The sequence below is a fragment of the Ambystoma mexicanum genome, chromosome 2q (assembly GCF_040938575.1).
Source record: "Ambystoma mexicanum isolate Mex_15411 chromosome 2q, UKY_AmexF1_1, whole genome shotgun sequence".
Lineage (NCBI taxonomy): Eukaryota > Metazoa > Chordata > Amphibia > Caudata > Ambystomatidae > Ambystoma > Ambystoma mexicanum.
The window spans coordinates 1,370,488,481-1,370,510,790 of NC_090924.1; the positions used below are offsets into that span (position 1 = coordinate 1,370,488,481).

The 22,310-nt window shown below is 44.5% G+C and overlaps 1 long non-coding RNA gene across 1 annotated transcript; it reads left to right on the forward strand.

Moving 5' to 3' along the window:
• Nucleotides 1-2,337: 2,337 nt before the first annotated feature.
• Nucleotides 2,338-3,947, forward strand: LOC138569091 (uncharacterized). The gene is made up of 4 exons (XR_011303120.1): nucleotides 2,338-3,006; nucleotides 3,092-3,195; nucleotides 3,331-3,428; nucleotides 3,524-3,947. It is a non-coding gene; the product is annotated as an uncharacterized lncRNA (long non-coding RNA).
• Nucleotides 3,948-22,310: the final 18,363 nt, after the last annotated feature.

Genomic DNA, 22,310 nt, shown 5'->3' on the forward strand with positions numbered 1-22,310 from the left:
TCGCTCTAGATGCATTAAAGAAAAGAATAGAAGAAATCGACAAAGAAATGAAAGATTTCAAACAAACAAACACCTTAGAAAGAATACAAAGACTTAAAAAAGACCTTGCCAACTACTCACATGAGAAAGCATACCCCTACACTAAAGATGGATATAAAACACAAGCAATACCTACATATGGCCAGCCACGCCAAAATAGACGAGTTAGATTTAGAGCTACATCATATAGTTCGAGTAACTCCAGTAATGACCCAGATAATACCAACCCAGGCCCTTCCGGTAATCCACCAACTAGAGGAAGAGGAAACCCGAACTATAGACAAAGAAGAGGGAATCCAAGCACACAACCTTTTTTATACAAAGGCCCCAACAGGGGCAATCGGAACGGAGACCAGAGATACCTCCGAAGCGGCAACAACTTTTAGTCAATCTATCTACTTATGAACCAACCAACACTGAAAAACAACTTTTGGAGAAAGGTTTAGGGTTTGTATTCTCTAATAAACACGACCCTTTCCAGTTCCGCATAGAATTCTTTAAATTCATGCGTAAGATTAGACTTAAAGAGTTTTTCGCCACAGAACCAGCCATACCAAAAGAACCTAATACAGTGAACCATTCAGGCCTAAGGAATCCTTCTACCTTCTGTCCACCAACTTACACTTATTCTCCAGAATCAATAATTTTTGAGAAGAAAGTCCTGGCAGATGTTACCAAGTTAGAACTACAGAATATACCAATGTACCATAATCTAACGACACAAGAAAGACTAGCCATGGAATCACTAGCGATTAATGACAAAATTATCATCAAGAGAGCTGATAAAGGCGGAGCGATCGTAATGCTCAATAAGAACGACTATATTGCAGAATGTCAAAAACAACTAGCAAATGGAAACTATTACAAAAAACTAAGTAAGGATCCCACTAAAGATTTACAACAAATGATAGAACTGAAGACCACCAAAGCTCTAGAAAGGAACTGGATCAGCAAACAAGAATGGGCATTTTTAAACAATCCAGAACCCAGCGTACCAAAATTCTACTGCCTACCCAAAATACATAAGTCACTAATTAATCCACCGGGTAGGCCTATAGTTTCGGGTATTAATTCCATTTTGGAACCTCTTTCTAAATTCGCGGACCACTATCTGAAAGACTACGTGGTTAAAATGAAATCATACTTAAAAGACACCAAAGACGTGATAATTAAGTATGAAAATCTACCATATAACCCTGAGAATTCCTACTTAATAGGGTTAGACATTGTTTCTTTATACACTAATATTTCACAACAAGCCACATTAGAAACAATAAGCGAAATTCTACTCAACAGACTAGACAACGACCCTGTACCAAGTTCATTCATCCTTTGGTGCATAGAACTTGCACTGACACGAAATTATTTTGAATTTCACGAAACCTTTTACCAACAGGTTGAGGGCACAGCAATGGGAGCCACTATGGCCCCCAGCCTAGCAAATCTGTTTGTCGAATTTTTCGAAAAACAATACATTTACATGACAAACCCATTTAAAGACAATATTCAATCGTGGGCAAGGTATATTGATGATATACTTATGGTCTGGACAGGAACAGCAGAAAAAGCTGAAGAATTCCTCAACTGGCTTAATAGCTGCAATCGACATCTGCAGTTTACTATCAACATTCAAAAACACTCGATCGACTTCTTAGACCTTACTATCTATCATGAAGAAGGCCGACTACTAGTGAAACCTTTCCACAAACCCACAGAGAAAAATTCCCTGTTACATTACGAAAGCCATCACGTTAAACATTTAAGAGACAATTTACCCTATGGCCAATTTTTACGTCTAAAAAGGAATAGCAGCCAAAAACCAGCATTTGAAAAAGAAGCCGAGAACCTAGCTGCAAAACTTAGACAAAGAGGGTATCCTAAAAAACTGGTGAGGAAATCCGCAAAGAGAGCATTCAATAACAACCGCGACGCCTTATTGGAAGATAAGTGTAAACAACCTACCAACGATCGCCTTGTATGTGTGAATACCTTCACTAATTTGAGTCTCAAAATCAATCAAATAGTTAAGAAACAATGGAAAATCTTTGAAAAGGGCAATTCATCAATACCAATACCTATGTTTGCATATAAAAAATCAGCCACTATAGGTAACAGAGTGAGCAATAGCAAACTAAAGACTATTAGACCCTCTACGCCAAGCCTCACACAAATTTGGGGCAACGACCCAATTGTGGGCCATTATCCATGCGGTCAATGTATGATGTGTAAACAAACACAAAAAACTAAAGAAGTAGATATAGGACTACCAGAAATGTGGAAACAAAAAAAGTTCACAAATTGTAATTCGGAATATGTCCTCTATATGATTACCTGTCCCTGCAACAAACATTATATAGGAAAAACAAACAGAAAAGTAAAAGTAAGAATGCAAGAACACAAAAGCTGTCTTAAGAACAAAACAGTAAATGCCCCTCTAGTAAAACATTTTTCAGAAGCCAAACACGGATACGAAGATTTCAAATGGACCGTATTGCTAATGATCAAAGGGAACGATCACCATACTAAAAGTAGAATTCTTCTTAAAAAAGAACAAAGACTCATCTTTATAACACAAAGTGATAAGAAAGGACTTAACGAGTCCATTGAATGGCTTAAAATCTAAATACTCATTTCTGAATTATTTGAAAAAACGACATCCAATAGAACTACTTTGCTAGAGATCTACTAATGTTTCTCACTACACCGAACCTGATTGCCAGTAAAATAAGACACTAGCCAGCTATCCTCGTAGGACGTTACAACACCACAAAAGAAGGACTAACACAGAGAACCAGGCACTCATGTATTTATACACCCAACATGGCAGCCTACTCAGGTTTCCCAACGGCACCAACAGACGTTCGGCGGCTCATCAACCAGACCGCCCAGGAGAACACCCTTCGCAAGTTAGGAACAAGGGATTGACCAGGAAAGGGCACAAACACGCAATTTTGCCGCGAAACAAAGGTAAACAGTTTTATAATAACAACAGGTTTCCGCATTATAACATTTGACACAACGGCATAACTAATAGGTACTTTTGACCCTCTAGACGCCGCACACGAGTTTTGAAAATCAAATGGCCCGCCCCGCAGCGACGACTTTCCAAGCGTCCGGTAGAGACTAGAAAGAAATACCCTACCCACGCCTGAAAAGGTAGGAATGAAAGGCAATATACGCCAATTACATCATGGCTACTAATCAACATTAGGTTGTTTATTTAGGACTTTGGCTAATCCCGACCCAAAGAGAAAAACGGATCTAATGACTCCCTTATTTAACCTATTTCAGGTACCTAAGGAATAATACATATTCCCCCAAGAGAACGTGTCCAACATATGTGGATTTATCTCTACCAACAAAGGGAGCCCCTACACAAGAACGGAAAGGTAATTTATCTATCTAATTCCGCTTCATAACACCCTAAATTGTGTTACCAGAATACTATATAATACTGACTCTGGTTTTCTGGTTTTGTCAACAGTCACCTCTCTTTTTAACTAAAGACTCTTCATCTAAAGAAGATTCCAGACAACCTGACTGATCACTCAATATGGATGTTTAAGACTACTCCTGAAGAAAGTCCCTACACCCGATATAGAGGACTGAAACATGTTGAGTTGGCAATCTATGAGTCTAACTAGATTGCACAGAAATAGCTAGAGATCTAACAAGATCTAATACCCTACGATAAACTACAGGACCCAAAGCTTAGGTTAAATACTAACAGCTAGACCACCATATGCTCCTAATTTTTTTAGAACTACGAGTCTTAATTAGTCTTTGTAAAGGTTTTGACCATGCATGCATTTTAGAGTGTTTGAAAATGAAATTTTTTGTGTATCTATATATGTACAATGTTTAACTTAAAATAATTACTATTAAAGTTTTTTTATATCTTTTCTAAATGTGAATTTATCACTTAGAGAATAAGTGACTGTTGACAATTCCCTTTTCCTACCTTCCTTATATTGCTAACACTTATAAGGTCTGTCAGAACCCCAGCAGCCCTGCTACAGATGTTGTGCCCTCAGTATATTGGCAACATTCCTGCAGGACACATGGGATGACGACGTATATCTCCCGATACTCGGGGTATCCTCGGAGTATCCTTTTGTCACTACTGTCTTAATTCTAATTTGAATCATTCAGAACTACAGCGCCTGTCCTCTAAGATATGTGTGTGGGTTTTTTTCTGCCTTCCTTGTTGTCAACAACAGCTATGCCGGCTCACGCAAACGTGTACCTAAAAAACTGTTTTCTACTACAGAGAGAGGCAGATAGAGAAATAATGTGACAAGGCAGAAAGAGAGAGTGAGCACTAAAGCGGCACATGCAATGCCGCGTACAGCTACTAAATACATAAAACATGGGGAGAATAGCAGTGGTCGAAGTCCGGTTCCTCTTCTTTTTTAAATTAAGTTTTACTGCTCCTATACATTTATTTTAAAAAGAAACCGTTCCGGAATGGTTTCGTATTAAAATAAAAGTGCAGGAAGAAGTTGAAACATGCACTTCAGCGCACTGCACTGAATGTTGCATTAACAGCAGGCCCATTTGTTTGGGTATTGTGGAGAGTAGTACGTCTTCATCAAAAGGTTTGTACCATATACCTGTATTGACACTTCGATGTAACTGTAGCTTGCCATAAACATGAAATTATCTGCGCAGAAAATAGGGCACTTGCGCACGCAACTGCACACAAATCCACCTTTTTTTCGATTTGTGGAACCGAATGAGCGGTAGTTTCCCTGGACTTGCGTGGACTATGCGCTGGATCGGCACATCTCTGCAAGCCATCAAGGGCCTTGCTCGAGACTCCAAGCAGAGAGTAGGTGTGACTTGCGCAGAGGGCTGGGAAGGGGTGGAAAGCCAAAAATGGGCAAGAACTTGCGAAAAAGTGGGCGTTCCGAGGGACGGCCTGCAGGCAGTCTCTCGCATGCCCACAATTGCACAGCACAAGACATTATCATGGATTCGATTGCACAATGTTGCGGCTGGAAATAGCCACGCAAGTTCTTTATACGATCCGCCATCCAAAGGCAGGAGAAAGTACACTTGCGCATAGGATTTTCAATACTCAGGTAGGCTCGGATGTCGGATTACGGGGTACGTGTACTCAATCGGGATTCCAATGTAACTTAGGGGTGCGCGTAAGCAGTGTAGTGGGGCGCAGGAACGTTTTACGTGGGTTTGCATGCAGAATTTCCAAGTTATTGCAGAATTACCATTTTTTTATACGCATGTTGTCAGGGTGTCGCATACAGTTACCCGCGTAGGGTCCCCGAGTCTCAGGCCGGCTTACGGTGGACCCCATTCACTGTTTGAAGGGTGCGCCCAAGGGTGTTCCCAAGGGAACATGCATAGGGAGCTGATCTGGCAGTTTACTGCTTTGCTGGTGGGCGCGTCAGGGGCATTCTAGCCGTGACTTGCGAATACGGTCACTTTTTGTGAACAATTCCATGAACATATATGGGCACGCATTTTTTCTTCTGCGGGCAGGCTCGCACAGTGTCCTTCTCGGCGAATGGCCTTTGCGCGATTTCGGTGCAAAATTCCATGTATCGCCCCTAATTTGTAAATTTCCAGCACAGTTACATTTGTTTGATGGGCTGCTTGCTTTATACTATGATTCTGCCTCCTGATGTGCTGAGTGCCCACACAATAATCTGGGTGGCCTGTGTGCCCACGAGCCAGCCCCCACAACAACGTCCCATTAATGCCTGCTGCTGGGCCAATAAGAATGCTTGGAACGCCATCTAAAATTCACAATATAACTGGCTTTCTGAGCGTTCCAAGTAGACTAACAACAGGGTATTGCCTCTTATTTCCCCACTCAATCCCCTTCCTTTGCACCTCATTAGACATGGAAGATGCCTACCACAATGCTCTTGCTGTCCCCCGGCGTGCCTCGCACCAGCCACTTTTGAACTATAACCATTCCACCTCTGAGCCATGGCAGCCATCTTGGATTGGGGAGGATAGCTCTTTCCACTACAATAGCTGGGGATAGCTTTTTTTTTTCTCCGTGGGCATTTTAGATTGGGCACCATTACTCCCTTCATATGACCATTGTATGTCTACCTCATACACGGAGCACGAAGGAGAAAAATAAGACACATATGAAGGTGCAGATAACCTTATAGACCTCAGGTGGTGGTCATAATAGCCAGCAATAATGCTTTTCCCCAATTTTTAATAACTTGAGGGTGGTTATTATCCCATGATCATGTTGTCCCGGCTTGTGGGCAGGACAAAGACTGATATGCAAATGGCTATTTCTCCTTCGTGAAAAGTACAGTGACCAAAAAGCGATGGATGCAGATACTCAAAGTGGGCAAAAACCACAGAACAGGTTATTATGCCATGTTCTTTCTAGGGAAGGGCGCTTGCTACCTTTGTTTGTACAAGGCTCAATTAGTTGGCCTCTAAAATAAATCTTTGTTTCCAACTCTATTAATAAGCCTAAAACTGTCAAATTAGCACCTGCGCATACCTCCAAGTAGTGTTGGCCCATACAGTCAAACGCTGAGTGAAGGGGCTTTTCATTCACACTAGTGCAGTGTGTCTGCGGGGCATGGGCTGCTGGTTCACCATTCAATAAAACTGAAACATTCAAACAAATGCATCCTAAGGTATAAAATGGGCATTAGCTCCTTTTTGTGTACTCTTTTGTTTGCACTTCAAATTAATTTGAACTGAGTTTGATATTGGATTATAAGTGCCCCTTCCATTCACTCGTGGAATTGAAACCAGCAATCCGGCGCTCTGCGCGCGCGGTATGAATATTCATGAGCGCATTTACATCCGATTGATCTAAAATGGCGGTCATTTGCATATTCATTAGCTCTCTTTAAAAACAGACGGCTTTATTTCACTTAAAGACCGCCTTGGCTTCCCTGGCAGCTATACCATGAACTATTTAAGATGCATGAAAATTCATTCACCTTGAGGAGGCCATCAACCTTGCCTCATCGCAAAACAAGGGCAGTTCTTATAGTATTGGCCTGTGTGAGAAGACTGAGGCGCTCAGCAGCTCACCAACGCGTTATCCTCTCCCTGAGGATGTTGTTATCCACAATAAAAAGACCATTTCCACAAAATACCTAGAAACTGTTGTGATTTTAAAGACAGTGTATATTCAGTGAGCGCAACACCAGCGCCGGTTTATCCATTAGGCCAAGTAGGCACCGGCCTATGGGCCCCACTCCTTTTAGGAGCACTGAGACAACAGATAAAAATAAAGCGGTGCAAAATATTTATTAGGAGATCATTTGCGAGTGGGGTGCCCGACATTACGACTGCCTAGGGGCCTCAACAGCGTTTAAACCGGCACAGCGCAACACTAACAGAGAATACATGAGCTTGTGATGTGCGGGACACAAACATGTGTCGCACACACATGCATTGACCACATGGCCGGCCCAAACAGTGCTCTGAGCAAAACAATATTTAGTTCTTTCCCTCAAAAAAACATGATGGTATGATATGATGGTATGATATGGCATTTGTAACGCGCCTATACACAAGTGTTTCAAGGCGCGACGAGGCGGGGGGGGAACAAGGGGAGACAGACAACGATCCTACTAGGCCAGGTGTCATTCAGATCGCGCAAGTGCAAGGGTAGGAGGACTGGGAAAAGTGCAAGGGGAAGGGGAGAGGGGAAAGTGCAGTAAATGGTTAGTAGAATACAAGATAAATAATAGGGCCAGCTGCTGGCAAGTGCAGTACATGGTTAAAGAATACAAGATAAATAAAAGGGCCAGCTGGAGGCAAGTGCAAGGTAAGTGCCGGGAGAAGGGGCTGTAGGATACAGAGACAGTCCCGTAGTGCAGGGAGGCAGTGCAGGGAAGAGTGGCTGGGCCAAGGACCGAGATTTGTGAGTGGCCCAGTTGCAGATTCAGTGCAGGTTCAGTGATTTTAGCAGGAGAGAGAGGGAGAGAAAGCGGAGGCAAAGAGGAAGGTTTTGAGGTGCTTCCGGAACCGGAGATGGTTCTCCTGGAGTTTCAGGGAGGCAGGAAGGCTGTTCCAGAGGGAGGCCCCTGCTGCGGAGAGAGATCTACCCCCAGCTCGTTGCTTGGAGAAGCGGCTGACCCTGAGGGAGTTGGAGGTGGATGAGCGAAGAGCTCGAGAAGGAAGGTATTTAGGCATACACATATCGTAAGGATAGCTCAGGGGCAAGACGTTTGTCTTGGAAGCAAGACAACTCATAAAAACACAGTTCGAACGCTTTGAAACCTTCCTCGGTCTTAAGCGTGTGTCTTAAGCGTGTAATAAAAGAACAATTATAATTATATGTAACTCGGTATAGCATCATGACAAACCATGATTTGTCTGTGTTTGCCTCCCTATGCTTTCCTTCATAGAAAGCAAATCTGCAGAACTCAACTTAGTTTGAAGAGTGCAAATAAGAAACGTTTATTAAAACAGGAACAAAACTGAAGATGTTCACAAAATCACAGTATTTAAACATAATGGGCCTCATTGCGAGGTTCAAGAATTACTGCCAAACTCAGGTACCATTACACTTTTGGTGTTGGGGGAATTTGAGATATTCTCATCAGCGCTGGGCATATGCTAGTTAATCACACCAATTCACAATCCTAATACAAGTAAAAGGGGCTAATCCCCCCTAAACCCCAAGCTTTATAGCAATTACAAACAAATGAACACTGTAATTTATTTCAAATAGTGTCTATTGTATTGTGCTCTTGTACACATAAAACTGCTTGTTGTACTTTCAGATTTGACTTAGTATTGCCAAGAACTGTGTATGCCAACAAGTGTTTCAAGCCTCTTGATTCTCCCTCAGGGCTACACAGATTTAGTGATGTTAGTATTGGTGAATTACATACAATTAACATACAGGTTGTCCAATACCCTTCAAGAGAGTGTGCTAGTGTATACAAGTATGTACTCAATATTGTACACATTTCACTGCTTATATAATAGCAATATATTCCAAATATATAGATGCTCTTCCAATATCTCTCATGAATTGATGTTCTTTGTTCTTTTCCTTATGCCTTATTCTCGTCTTGATGGGTTTTTCCTTTGTATTGCCCACTTTCACTTACAAAAAGCCACCCTTAAATGTATATACCTTGGAGGCTTTATCCAACAACTCACTGTATGTTATTTATCTCATTAGATGAGCGGTTAAAGGATTGAATAGGATGCTGGCCTGCGTACGTGTGGTTTTAGCCTAAACATCAATACTAACATCACCAAAGCTGTGTAGCCCTGAGGAAGAGTCAGGAGACTTGCAACACATGTTGGTAACAGTACGTCAAATCTGAAAGTTCCGCAAGCAGTTTTTTTCTATAAATGCACAGTAACATAGACACTATTTAAAATAAATGAGATCCTTTATGGCTTTAAATTAAGAAAAGTACACAAAGCCCAATCCATGAGTACCAAGTAAACACTTTTTGCCAGTTACCAAAACCACTACTTGTTGCTACGATGACCCGTCGAATTCCGAGTGGTAGTAACACAGTTTTAGTCCCCATTTTTGGAATCCAGAGTACTCCATGGAGATTTTGCTAGATTTACAGCAAGTGGCAATTGCAATGTGGTATATTTGCCAATGTTTGACATTGAAATATAGGATTCAACTCAAGCAACCTGCTGGGGGTAAATCCTTCACTTTAAAGTCAAAGTATAATTCTGCGGTGCAGTAGAAGTGTCAGTAATACAGTTACTGCCACCTTTGAACCACACCGCCGACCTTGCAATGAGGCCCTATGTCTTTTCTAATTTGCATTCTGAAGGTGCATAAAAAAAGCACTTATGACCATATGTGTGCTCCATGTTTAACGCATGTTACGCATTGCACAAAATCCCTTTATGACTGAATAAAAATGGCCCCTAATCATTTTCTGTCATTTGAACAGGTCACCTGATTGTCAAATAGAGTAAACGTGAGCAACTAGATCCAGTAGAAGCCAACTGACATATCCGACCTTTGCTGTGATCTTCCACCAGTGTAATCATTTGAGTTGATTATTTCCAAATTGTTTTATCCTCTTGTTCCCAGATGCGGATCTGTACATCAGCTGAATTCCTATATTAAAAGGTCCAGGAGTGATTTTACTTCAATAGGTCAAGTCCTTTATTAAAACACATATGTTACGCCTGGAACCACTTTACTGCTGCATTACCACACCTCCATGCCACGAGTCTCAGCGGTAAAGCGAGAAATGCTGGCTCAATAGTTTTGATTATTCACATATTTTAAAACCCAATTTAACCGTTCAAATATGTTCAGTATTTCTATCTAATTAAGTTGTGTTATTTTGATGTGTCATGACAGGACGGAAGCTAGGCGGAAGTCACAGCACAGTGGTGATTTATATCGCCATAGTATGTTGCCCCATGAGTCGATCGAGTTGATATGAGCTCTGACTCCAGCTGAGCAATAGAATTTGTTATTTGTTATCAGATTCTTTAGAGACAGTTTTATTAAAACTGAGTAGTAGTTCGATTACTGTAGGCACGACCAGGTTCAAATCTATATCTCAGATGGTCGTGTGCTGTGTTTTCCCTTATAGTATCAAAGGGATCAGGACAGTTTGGAGTACGTGTATGAGAAACACTGACAGTTTCCCAAATGGCGGGGATCCGTGACATTTTAATGGAGCCAGGCCAGAATATCTTTTCATAAGTAAGTGGTCTTGAGATTACTAATGAAATAGCCAGCAATTACCTTTTGGCACTCATTGTGTCGGTTCTGATGCACTTTTAATGCTTTTGTCATTTTGTCATTGTTGCAGTTCGCACTTGAGCCAGAACAGGATCTAGGACTGACAACACACTCACAACTCGTGTGTATATTGTTTGGTTCTGAAGTTAGTCCCAACTAATCATTGGGAGACTTGCGACTTATGTCACAACTGTGGAGTGTAAAGTTTCCACTGTATGGCTAACACCAGTATTTAGTTGCAATGAATGCATTTTATAGACAAGCTCTAGAGATCAGAAGGTGAACTTTTGACGAGAGACCATCCTGATTTCGTGTTTTTCTTGACTCCGTGTACTGTCTCTATCCTTTTTACTGTGTTAACCTCTAGTTTGTCTTAGTTTTTACTGTCTTCTCCACAGACATCTTGAGTCTGTGTACTTTCGTTGATACATTTCTCTCCGTCGTATCGTCCTGTCTTGGTTTGTTTTGACAATGATATTTGTTAAACTACCCCTCTGGATACCCCATAACTCGAATGACGTTTTGTCAGGATTGTGAATGTAATCATACCATTTCCATTCCACCCAGTATGACCAATTATTTGTCTACAGGGCGAGTGTACACTTTTTATAGAGGTCGAGCGACCTCTTGCATTTGACTCATTAATAAAGTTATATGATGCAGACTGAATTTGTTAGATGATTCAAGTTCAGTAATGAATGCTTCTGTTATATATGCAGGTGAAAAACCAAGGCTTAAGACATTGGTGTACAAAAATCATTAAGCATTGCCCTTCCGTGAAGACTTCATGTCATCCAACCCCTGATGAATTTCCACATAATTGATTACGATAATGGATATGAAAAGAAACATGTTGGGTCTTCTTGTGTTAATTTTTTACTAATAATGACCTATTTCAATTAGGTAGTGACTAGGATTTCTAGTCATATGAATTATTGTATTTAACTGCATTTTTGCTTTTAATACATTTTTGTTTAGCTTCTGTTAATTTTTGAAGTTATTATTTGATTCTTTCCAGTGTTGATTTATTTTTTCACTGTGATTATTTTTGTGTATTTGGAATGAGTGATGAAAGTATGAAGTGATGTTGAAGTGTATGCAGTTCTTTTTGGTTTCATGTACACTTTTGATATTGATTGTATTCAAATATTTTTGTTTATAATATTTGTTTGTTTGATATTTATTTTTGCATGTGTCAAACAACATTCGTTATAAAAATGTTATAATCCATGAGTGGATTTTTTAGGATTAAATACATTTATTCCAATAACTATTCAATGAATGTGAATTACATTTTTTCACTTCCCACTGATTTGGTATCTGGTTGTGTAGTATATTCTAGATGCTGTGTTAGACAGTCGCGTAGCCTTGATTTTCACCACACACTAGCATACCGACTCCGGTCTCATACTCCCTCTATATATACTAGTGTTGTCCAGGTTTGACCGGAGTTTAGATATAGCTGGGGTCCCTGTTCTTTTGTTTCATGCATGACAGGACGTCAACACAATAAATGCAATGACATAATAACAATGAACGTCACAGCGTATAACATCCTCCATATGCTAGCAAGGGAAGCTAAGTACCACCTAAACTTGGCAAGGTTTGTTGAAACCTACTATAATATATTTGGAAAGCCTCTTTATCTTCTCCTGCTAAGAATACAATATTGCATAGCTATTTTAGATATCATGACAATAATTCCTTGGGTCTCAAAAAATAATAGTAGGTTTCTAATTTTTCAACACAGATATTGCCTTAATGCATATTTACGATTTCCAAGAAAGAATAATCATTCAATATCGAAACAATTCCTCAAATCTACCTGTAGCAGTTCATTTTTATAATTAAATATTGAATTGTAGTTTCAGTTACTATTATGACCTTATTACACATGTTTTCGCATGCAGTATTTTGAAATTCATGAGACAATATTGACCAGCAGAAGAAATGTACCTGTTTCAATATATATGTTGATTAACACCCAATGGCTTAGTATCTTAATTCCACTTGTTCGCACAGCAGTTAACAATCTCAGATTTTAAAATAGTTGCTTATTTAGCTTCATATATAATTATTTGGCTATTTATTTTTCCTTTGCACTTAATTTTGTAGGTTGTTGTTAGTTTAAATTGGAATCATATAGGATGAGCACATAATGTGTCTGGGCTTCCAAGTATAATAAAACCATATTAATTTTACACCCCTCCCTACATCTATGAATGATTAGGGGCATAGGTCACAAATATATGCATACTATGATGGTAAACAAAGTTTAATATTAATCATGATGACATATTTAAAATGTCTGTTTTCAATGGATATATAATTGAATTTCACACACAGTGTTTGTACTAATAGAACTGTTAAGACGGATTTCGGAACTCTGTCCTGGTGGCGCAGAGGTTCAGAAGGCCAACCTAATTACTTGGAACAGGGTAACCTCTGGACAAGCCAGACCAATCAAGGTAGCGATCGCGGCGGTCAAGACTAGGTCTCAAGAGGGGTGAGGGTGACTGAAAGCCCGCAATGAGCACACAAAGCAAGAGCGCTTACAAACTACTCCAAACAGTTGTTTATATCAAAAATAGATACACATTTATTATAAGGCCTTGAAACTAATAACCACAGTAAAAGCAGCAATATACAACGATATTAAACCAACACATACACTATCCACCCAATATATATACAGAATACACAGTTTCACAGCATTAGCAGCACGAATTATGTTATCCACCTGCAGGGGAAGGAAAACAGGCAGTGCGAACCAATGCGAGTGATATGTCCGCCTTCTGAGGCCCCTAACTGGATGGTAGTCCAATCCCTACGAAGAGTGGAGCCTAGCGCTCAAAAGTACCTGCACACGCCGGTGCCAATGGGCAGAAGGTGAAGCTCTTCGGAGGACGTTGAACAGCTCTGTAGGGAGCTCTAATGAAGGAGAACACGGTCCGCGACTCTAGCGCAGCCTCCACTGTGAGGCAGAAGCAGGGCGCGAGTACGGACAAGGGGTGCTGTATTTACAGCGGGGAAAAGCAAGAGGCACTGCAGGAGGGCGACCAGATCCTAGCTAATCTACTCACCGGTCCCCGAAGCAAGCAGGCCCGAGCTCCTCCTCAATAGATGCAGCTTCTGGCAGGTTCTGAAGAGCAGGGAACGTCTCGTCGTCGTGCAGAGTAAAAAGACGTCCCGATCGAAGAAACAAGCACAGTTTTTGTCGCCACAGCAGGGCAACGGAACGGCCGGGTGTATTCAAGCCAAACGAGCACTGCTCACCTCTAGCTTAGGACTGCTAAGCAAACGAAGCGTGTGAGCATGCCCCGGACTCAGAATACCACCCAACCTGTCGGCGATTACAGAGCAGGCCTCCTTAGTAAGCTGGTCAGTCAACTGGATGGCCCAGAGACACTTCCGAAGGCTTACAGCAGGAGTTGATGAAGGTGCCGGGAATAGCTGGTCCTGCTATTCCAATAGGTCGAAGCGCCAGTACAGGCCTTCTTGTTCGATCTTAGGTGGAAAGGGCTTCACCGGACGACAGCAATGAGGAGCAGAAGTTCTTCAGGGGGTCACCAGCGATTCCTCGGTCCAGCCTCGTGTTCGCAGGATACTTGGCTCCTGTATCCCTGGGTTCGTAAGAACTCAGGAGATCGACATGGCAGTGGTGTTTCCAGCTCCCTCTTATCCACGGTTCCCTTCGCGCCAAAACGGAGGGGAGCCAATGGGAGATCCGCTCATCAACACACATACCATACGTGGACCAATCACGGACCACAGTGGTCCCAGGCATTCACACCACCCTAGACTCTCTGGCACCCAGGATGTGTATTGGGACCAGACAGCCCAGCCCACATCCTGGGGGCACTCAAACGACATGTAGAAGCCCGCGAAAGCAACCGTGTTTCGCGGGAAACTACATGCCCAAATAAGGAAGGCCCCGGGTCGCCTGACCCGGGGGAAGGTAAAGGGAGCAAGACGGACAGTGGACGAGACAAAGGAGCCTCGTGGTCCGGCCATTTTGGGTAGCCGGGCCACCCTTTTGTGTTCGCGGCAAAAAGGTGCTCAGAACGGCAAAAGGAGCTCAAAATAAACCAAATGATCGCTGCCACCAGCCCAGTCCCTGAATGACTTGCACCGATCCAAAAACCATCCTATAAGAGTGTCTAGGGTCTGTAGAAGGCTAGAGACCCAAGAGAGCTGTAACTTAGCTTACAGTGCCCTCTTGTGTCGTGTTGCACTAAAATGGCGACACGATAAAAGAAACTACGGGAAACAGCGTTCCCCGGTACTGACTGTCTTAAGGGCATGTCAGTTTCCCCGTAAGAAAGGAGCGAAAGCCCAGAGGAGTACAGCAGAAGGCTGCACTTCTCTGGCAAAGTCAAGAAAACAGGTTGAAAACAATAGCAAAAAGTTTAGGGGTTGCCACATGGAAGGAAAGTTCCCTACAATAACGAAATCTTTCCTAACACTCGCCCCTCCCAGACTATGGACAGGGGGAACTAATCCACCCCTGGATGAGTCTCTTGTTCAGGTCGGTAAAACATTCTGGACAACCCATCAGCATTGCTATGTTGGACACCTGGCCTATGCTCAATAGTGAAGTCGAAGCCTTGTAGACTTATGGACCACCTAAGCAACTTTGGATTCTCCCCCTTCATGTTCATTAGCCACTTTAACGGCTTATGGTCAGTCTGCACAGTGAAGTGGGTCCCATAGAGGTAGGGCCGCAGCTTCCTTAGGGCCCACACAACAGAGAAACATTCTTTCTCTACCGTGGACCATCTGAGCTCTCTGTCCTTAAGCTGGCGACTAATAAAACCGATAGGGTGTTCCTTACCCTTCTCATCTACTTGTGATAGTACAGCTCCTATCCCAGTGTCAGAGGCATCCGTCTGCACGATAAAAGGTCTTTGATAATCAGGGGCCCTGAGCACAGGGGCCTGGCACAAGGAGTCTTTCAAGCCATTGAAGGCCTTCTCACACTCGTCAGTCCAAGTTACCTTCTTGGGTTTCTTCGGAGTTGTGAGGGCAGTCAGAGGAGCAGCTATGGTGCCATAGTCTGCCATAAAATTGCGGTAATAACCCGTGAGTCCTAAGAAGGCTCTCACTTGGGTTTGTGTAGTGGGGGTAGGCCAGTCTTGTACTGCTTGTACTTTACTGGGGAGAGGCTGTATCCTTCCTCCACCTACTTCATGCCCAAGGTAAACCACTGAGCCTTGTCCAATCTGGCATTTACTCGCCTTTATGGTCAAGTGGGCTTTCTGAAGAGCCTGGAGCACAATCCCGAGGTGTTTCACATGGTCTTCCCAGGTGGCACTGAAAACTGCTATATCGTCCAGATATGCAAGACAGAATTCGTCCAACCCATTCAACACATGATTCACAAGCCTCTGGAAAGTGGCAGGTGCATTCTTCAATCCGAACGGCATTACCCGGAATTGGTAAAGCCCGTCGGGAGTTGAAAATGCTGTCTTCTCCTTGGCATGTTCTGCTAAAGCTATTTGCCAATAGCCCGCAGTCAGGTCAAACGTGCTGAGGTACTTGGAGGCACCCAAGGTATCCACCAGCTCGTCAGTTCGAGGCAAGGGGTGAGCGTCTGTCTTGGTGACAGCATTCAGAGCCCTGTAATCCACGCAGAACCTCAATTCAGAAGTGCCTGCTTTTGGAACCAGAACCACAGGACTGGACCAAGGACTACTAGAGGGTTCAATCACCCCAAGGTCTAACATCTTGTTGACCTCGGTCTTAATATAAGACCGTACTTTATCCGACATCCTGTATCCCCTACTTTTGGTAGGTACACTGTCTCCTGTGTCAATGTTATGTTTGCACCAAGGTGTCAAACCAGGCGACTGTGAAAACAGGGGGGAAAACTGCCTAAGCAAACTTTTCACCTCAGCCTGCTGATCAGAAGTCAGGTGAGGGGCCACTCGGACACCCTCAACGGAGCTATCTGAAGGACCGCTTTGGAACAGGTCGGGAAGAGGTTCTGACTCCTCTTCCTCAACGTCTGACGCCAGTAGCAGTGCTGCGATTTCGACTCTTGGGACGAAAGCCTTCAGCCTATTTACGTGGAACACTTTTGGAGCCTGTCCAGGCCTTCCAAGGTCCACTAAATAGTTCACCTCACCCAGGGGCTCCACCACTGTGTAAGGGCCTGACCATTTGTCCTGTAAAGCGCGAGGCCTTATAGGGTTCATGATCAGGACTTGCTGACCAGGGGTAAAGTGAATTAAGGAAGCTTTCTGGTCGTACCAATGTTTCACCAGCGCTTGTCCGGCCTTCAACTTTTCACTAGCCAAGCCCATCAGGAGTACCATCCGTTTTCTGAGCCCTAGCACATAGTCAACTACATTGGTAGTAACAGGGGGAGTGGGCATCTCCCATCCCTCTTTGACGATGGCTAAGGGTCCCCGTACGGGATGACCGAACAGAAGTTCGAAGGGGCTGAAGCCAACACCCTCCTGTGGTACCTCTCTGTAGGCAAACAACAAGCATGGTAAAAGAAGGTCCCATTTCCTCCTCTGGGGCTCCTCCAGAGCCCCAATCATGCTCTTTAGCGTTCTGTTGAAACGCTCCACCAGACCATTGGTCTGGGGGTGGTATGCAGAAGAGAACTTGTAGGTGACCCCACATTCTTTCCACATAGCCTGCATATACTTCGACATAAAGTTGCTGCCACGATCTGACACAACTTCTTTAGGGAAGCCAACCCTAGTAAATATGCCGAGTAACGCTTTTGCAACTGACTTGGCAGTTACAGTCTTTAATGGGATGGCCTCAGGATACCTGGTTGCATGGTCGACCAGCACCAGGATAAACCTATTGCCTGAGGATGTTTGCGGGTCAAGGGGACCAACGATGTCGATCCCTACCCTTTCAAATGGTACCCCCACAACTGGGAGCGGTACCAACGGAGCTTGGATTGTCGCGCCAACCTTACCAGACAACTGGCAGGAGGCACAACTCCTGCAGTGACTTTCTACTTGCACCCCCATCTTGGGCCAGTAGAAGTGCATAGATAACCTTTGCTTGGTCCTCTTCATTCCAAGGTGACCAGCAAGGGGAACTTCATGCGCCAACTGCAGGAGGAAGGGTCTAACAGAAAGGGGAACCACCAACCTCCTATGGTCTCCTTCTGTAGACTCTGTGGGCTCACTGTACAGGAGTCCACCTTCCCAATAAATCCGATGCTTCCCAGGAGGTTCACCCTCAAGCTGGGAGCAGGCCTGTCTCCTTAGGCCTTCCAGAGATGGGCACTCACGTTGGCCCTTACTGAAGTCGTCCCTATCAGGACCTCCTTCAACTAACAAGTCTTTTAGTTCAGGATGGTCGTTGGGGTCGAACACTTCAGGCATCGCCACCTCCTCGTCAGGCTCGGGCGATTGACCAACTCCCTCCACCGCAGTGGTAGGCGAGTTCGGGGGAATATTCTCTTTCCCCCGTCGGGACTTGTTGACTCCTTTCGCCTTGGGTTTCCCCTTCGGCTGGGGCGGCGTATTGGACTTGGCCAATGCTGCCCGTGCTTGAGACCGTGTGTAGGGTCTTTCGGCAGTGTCTCCTACGAGCCCTAGAGCTCTGAGATCATTGCCCAACAAGACCTTTCCCGGGACGTTTCTCTGAATGCTCACTGGAATCCTAACTGCTGTACCATTTAAAGTTAGATTAACAGGGATCACGGGAAACATACGGAGGGGGCCGTCAGCCAACTTAGTGGGCATCAGAGTAGCTCTGGCAACTTCCTCTGAGTCTACCAAGGTAGAATCCACTACAGTTCGACTGCACCCACTATCCCTAAGAGCTGGAGTATCCACTCCATTGATCAGCACACTGTCTTTAAAGTAGTGCTTGGTATTATCCGGAATCCTAGCATACGCCTCTGCGACTTTAGGCTCCCAGGAACCCAGGGACACTAAAACTACCTCAGCCTCTATTCCGCTGGGAAATGAGTCTGAGGAGAAGGATGCTCCTGTAATCTCTTCTTCCTCGTAGGAGGAGAAGGCCAGATTAGCGGAGTGGACCCCCAAAGGTCTAACCTTACAACGGGGATCCCCCTTCACATGGTCAGTTGCTCCACAAGAAAAACAAGCCCCATTGGGTCTGTTTACGTAGGGAGGCTTATTATAACCAGAGTTCTGTTTCGGAGGCGAACCTCCACTACCCTGTGAGTTCTCGGATGGCTTACCCTTATTTTTCTTTTTGTGGCCCTTATGGGAAGAAGATTTAGCAGATTCCCCACCCTCCACATCTTTGGACTTTTTCCCTTCCTCCTGCTTACCAGGATGAGTTTTGTCCTTATGGGACACTCGATGTGACACCCATAAATCTGCTGCAATGGCCAGCTTCTTAGGATCTATCTCCTTCGAATCGGCCAAATGCTGCTTAAGCTCCGGGGAAGAAGAAGCAAAAATGTGTTCCAGCATGACCAGATTGATCATGCCTTCGAAGGTAGAAACCTTATAACCTTCAACCCAGCCAGTCAAGTTTTTCAGGGACTCAGCTACATACGACACCCAAGTACCACCTTCCTTTTTCTTATACTCTCTAAACCTTTTCAAATATTGGGTCGGAGTCTTCCCAAACTTTAAAATGAGAGTCTGCTTCAACATTGCAAAATCAGCGCGCTCAGCCTTCGACATTTCCATAATGGCACTGCAACCAGAATGGGGCAGTCTGCTGAGTAACCATGCAATCTTATCCGCATTATCAACCTCTTGAACCTCGCATGCATACTCAAACGCATTTAACCAGTCCATAATGTCATTTCGTTCCTCATACACACTGAGCAGATCTTTTGGAAACCGTGGATGAGAGGAAGCCCCAGAACCATGTCCAGGACCCTTGGACCCATTTGCGAACTGAAGCTTGGCCAGTTCCAACTGGTGATCCCTGTCTTTTTGTTTTTCTGCCTGGTCGATTTTCAGTTTGGCTATGCTGAATTCAAGCTCCTGCTGCCTAAACCGCAGCTCTTGCTTCTTGAATTCAAGCATAGCCTCCCCATCAACACTGGCAGAGGAAACGTTAGACATTACATCCTCCCTGTCCTCGTGGTCGTGATGGATCAGTGCAGCGGCAGAACCGTCGGTTCTGCCAGTGAGAGCAGCCCCACCACCTTCTGCACTGTCCTCGGAAGTTATAGCGTCAAGCTGCGCTTCTTGCCACGCCACGATTCTCTGGATCATTTCCAATTTAGTGCCTTGAGAGGAAACCCCTCTCTCCGCACACATCTTCTTCAATGTTTCAGATTTCGAAGCATTTAAGGTTAATAAAGTATTCGTTTCCATACTGTCGATAGGACTATGGCCTTTTTAACGTTATATTCAATACTTTACTGCGTGTCCTGGTTGGAATAACCTGAAAACGCCTTAGCTCGTGCGCAACACTGGATACCTTCAGTCGTATCCCACCGCTGTACACCAATTTGTTAAGACGGATTTCTGAACTCTGTCCTGGTGGCGCAGAGGTTCAGAAGGCCAACCTAATTACTTGGAACAGGGTAACCTCTGGACAAGCCAGACCAATCAAGGTAGCGATCGCGGCGGTCAAGACTAGGTCTCAAGAGGGGTGAGGGTGACTGAAAGCCCGCAATGAGCACACAAAGCAAGAGCGCTTACAAACTACTCCAAACAGTTGTTTATATCAAAAATAGATACACATTTATTATAAGGCCTTGAAACTAATAACCACAGTAAAAGCAGCAATATACAACGATATTAAACCAACACATACACTATCCACCCAATATATATACAGAATACACAGTTTCACAGCATTAGCAGCACGAAATATGTTATCCACCTGCAGGGGAAGGAAAACAGGCAGTGCGAACCAATGCGAGTGATATGTCCGCCTTCTGAGGCCCCTAACTGGATGGTAGTCCAATCCCTACGAAGAGTGGAGCCTAGCGCTCAAAAGTACCTGCACACGCCGGTGCCAATGGGCAGAAGGTGAAGCTCTTCGGAGGACGTTGAACAGCTCTGTAGGGAGCTCTAATGAAGGAGAACACGGTCCGCGACTCTAGCGCAGCCTCCACTGTGAGGCAGAAGCAGGGCGCGAGTACGGACAAGGGGTGCTGTATTTACAGCGGGGAAAAGCAAGAGGCACTGCAGGAGGGCGACCAGATCCTAGCTAATCTACTCACCGGTCCCCGAAGCAAGCAGGCCCGAGCTCCTCCTCGATAGATGCAGCTTCTGGCAGGTTCTGAAGAGCAGGGAACGTCTCGTCGTCGTGCAGAGTAAAAAGACGTCCCGATCGAAGAAACAAGCACAGTTTTTGTCGCCACAGCAGGGCAACGGAACGGCCGGGTGTATTCAAGCCAAACGAGCACTGCTCACCTCTAGCTTAGGACTGCTAAGCAAACGAAGCGTGTGAGCATGCCCCGGACTCAGAATACCACCCAACCTGTCGGCGATTACAGAGCAGGCCTCCTTAGTAAGCTGGTCAGTCAACTGGATGGCCCAGAGACACTTCCGAAGGCTTACAGCAGGAGTTGATGAAGGTGCCGGGAATAGCTGGTCCTGCTATTCCAATAGGTCGAAGCGCCAGTACAGGCCTTCTTGTTCGATCTTAGGTGGAAAGGGCTTCACCGGACGACAGCAATGAGGAGCAGAAGTTCTTCAGGGGGTCACCAGCGATTCCTCGGTCCAGCCTCGTGTTCGCAGGATACTTGGCTCCTGTATCCCTGGGTTCGTAAGAACTCAGGAGATCGACATGGCAGTGGTGTTTCCAGCTCCCTCTTATCCACGGTTCCCTTCGCGCCAAAACGGAGGGGAGCCAATGGGAGATCCGCTCATCAACACACATACCATACGTGGACCAATCACGGACCACAGTGGTCCCAGGCATTCACACCACCCTAGACTCTCTGGCACCCAGGATGTGTATTGGGACCAGACAGCCCAGCCCACATCCTGGGGGCACTCAAACGACATGTAGAAGCCCGCGAAAGCAACCGTGTTTCGCGGGAAACTACATGCCCAAATAAGGAAGGCCCCGGGTCGCCTGACCCGGGGGAAGGTAAAGGGAGCAAGACGGACAGTGGACGAGACAAAGGAGCCTCGTGGTCCGGCCATTTTGGGTAGCCGGGCCACCCTTTTGTGTTCGCGGCAAAAAGGTGCTCAGAACGGCAAAAGGAGCTCAAAATAAACCAAATGATCGCTGCCACCAGCCCAGTCCCTGAATGACTTGCACCGATCCAAAAACCATCCTATAAGAGTGTCTAGGGTCTGTAGAAGGCTAGAGACCCAAGAGAGCTGTAACTTAGCTTACAGTGCCCTCTTGTGTCGTGTTGCACTAAAATGGCGACACGATAAAAGAAACTACGGGAAACAGCGTTCCCCGGTACTGACTGTCTTAAGGGCATGTCAGTTTCCCCGTAAGAAAGGAGCGAAAGCCCAGAGGAGTACAGCAGAAGGCTGCACTTCTCTGGCAAAGTCAAGAAAACAGGTTGAAAACAATAGCAAAAAGTTTAGGGGTTGCCACATGGAAGGAAAGTTCCCTACAATAACGAAATCTTTCCTAACAAGAACCATTTATGTTTTTTTAACCAATCATAACATTGTTTTTGTCT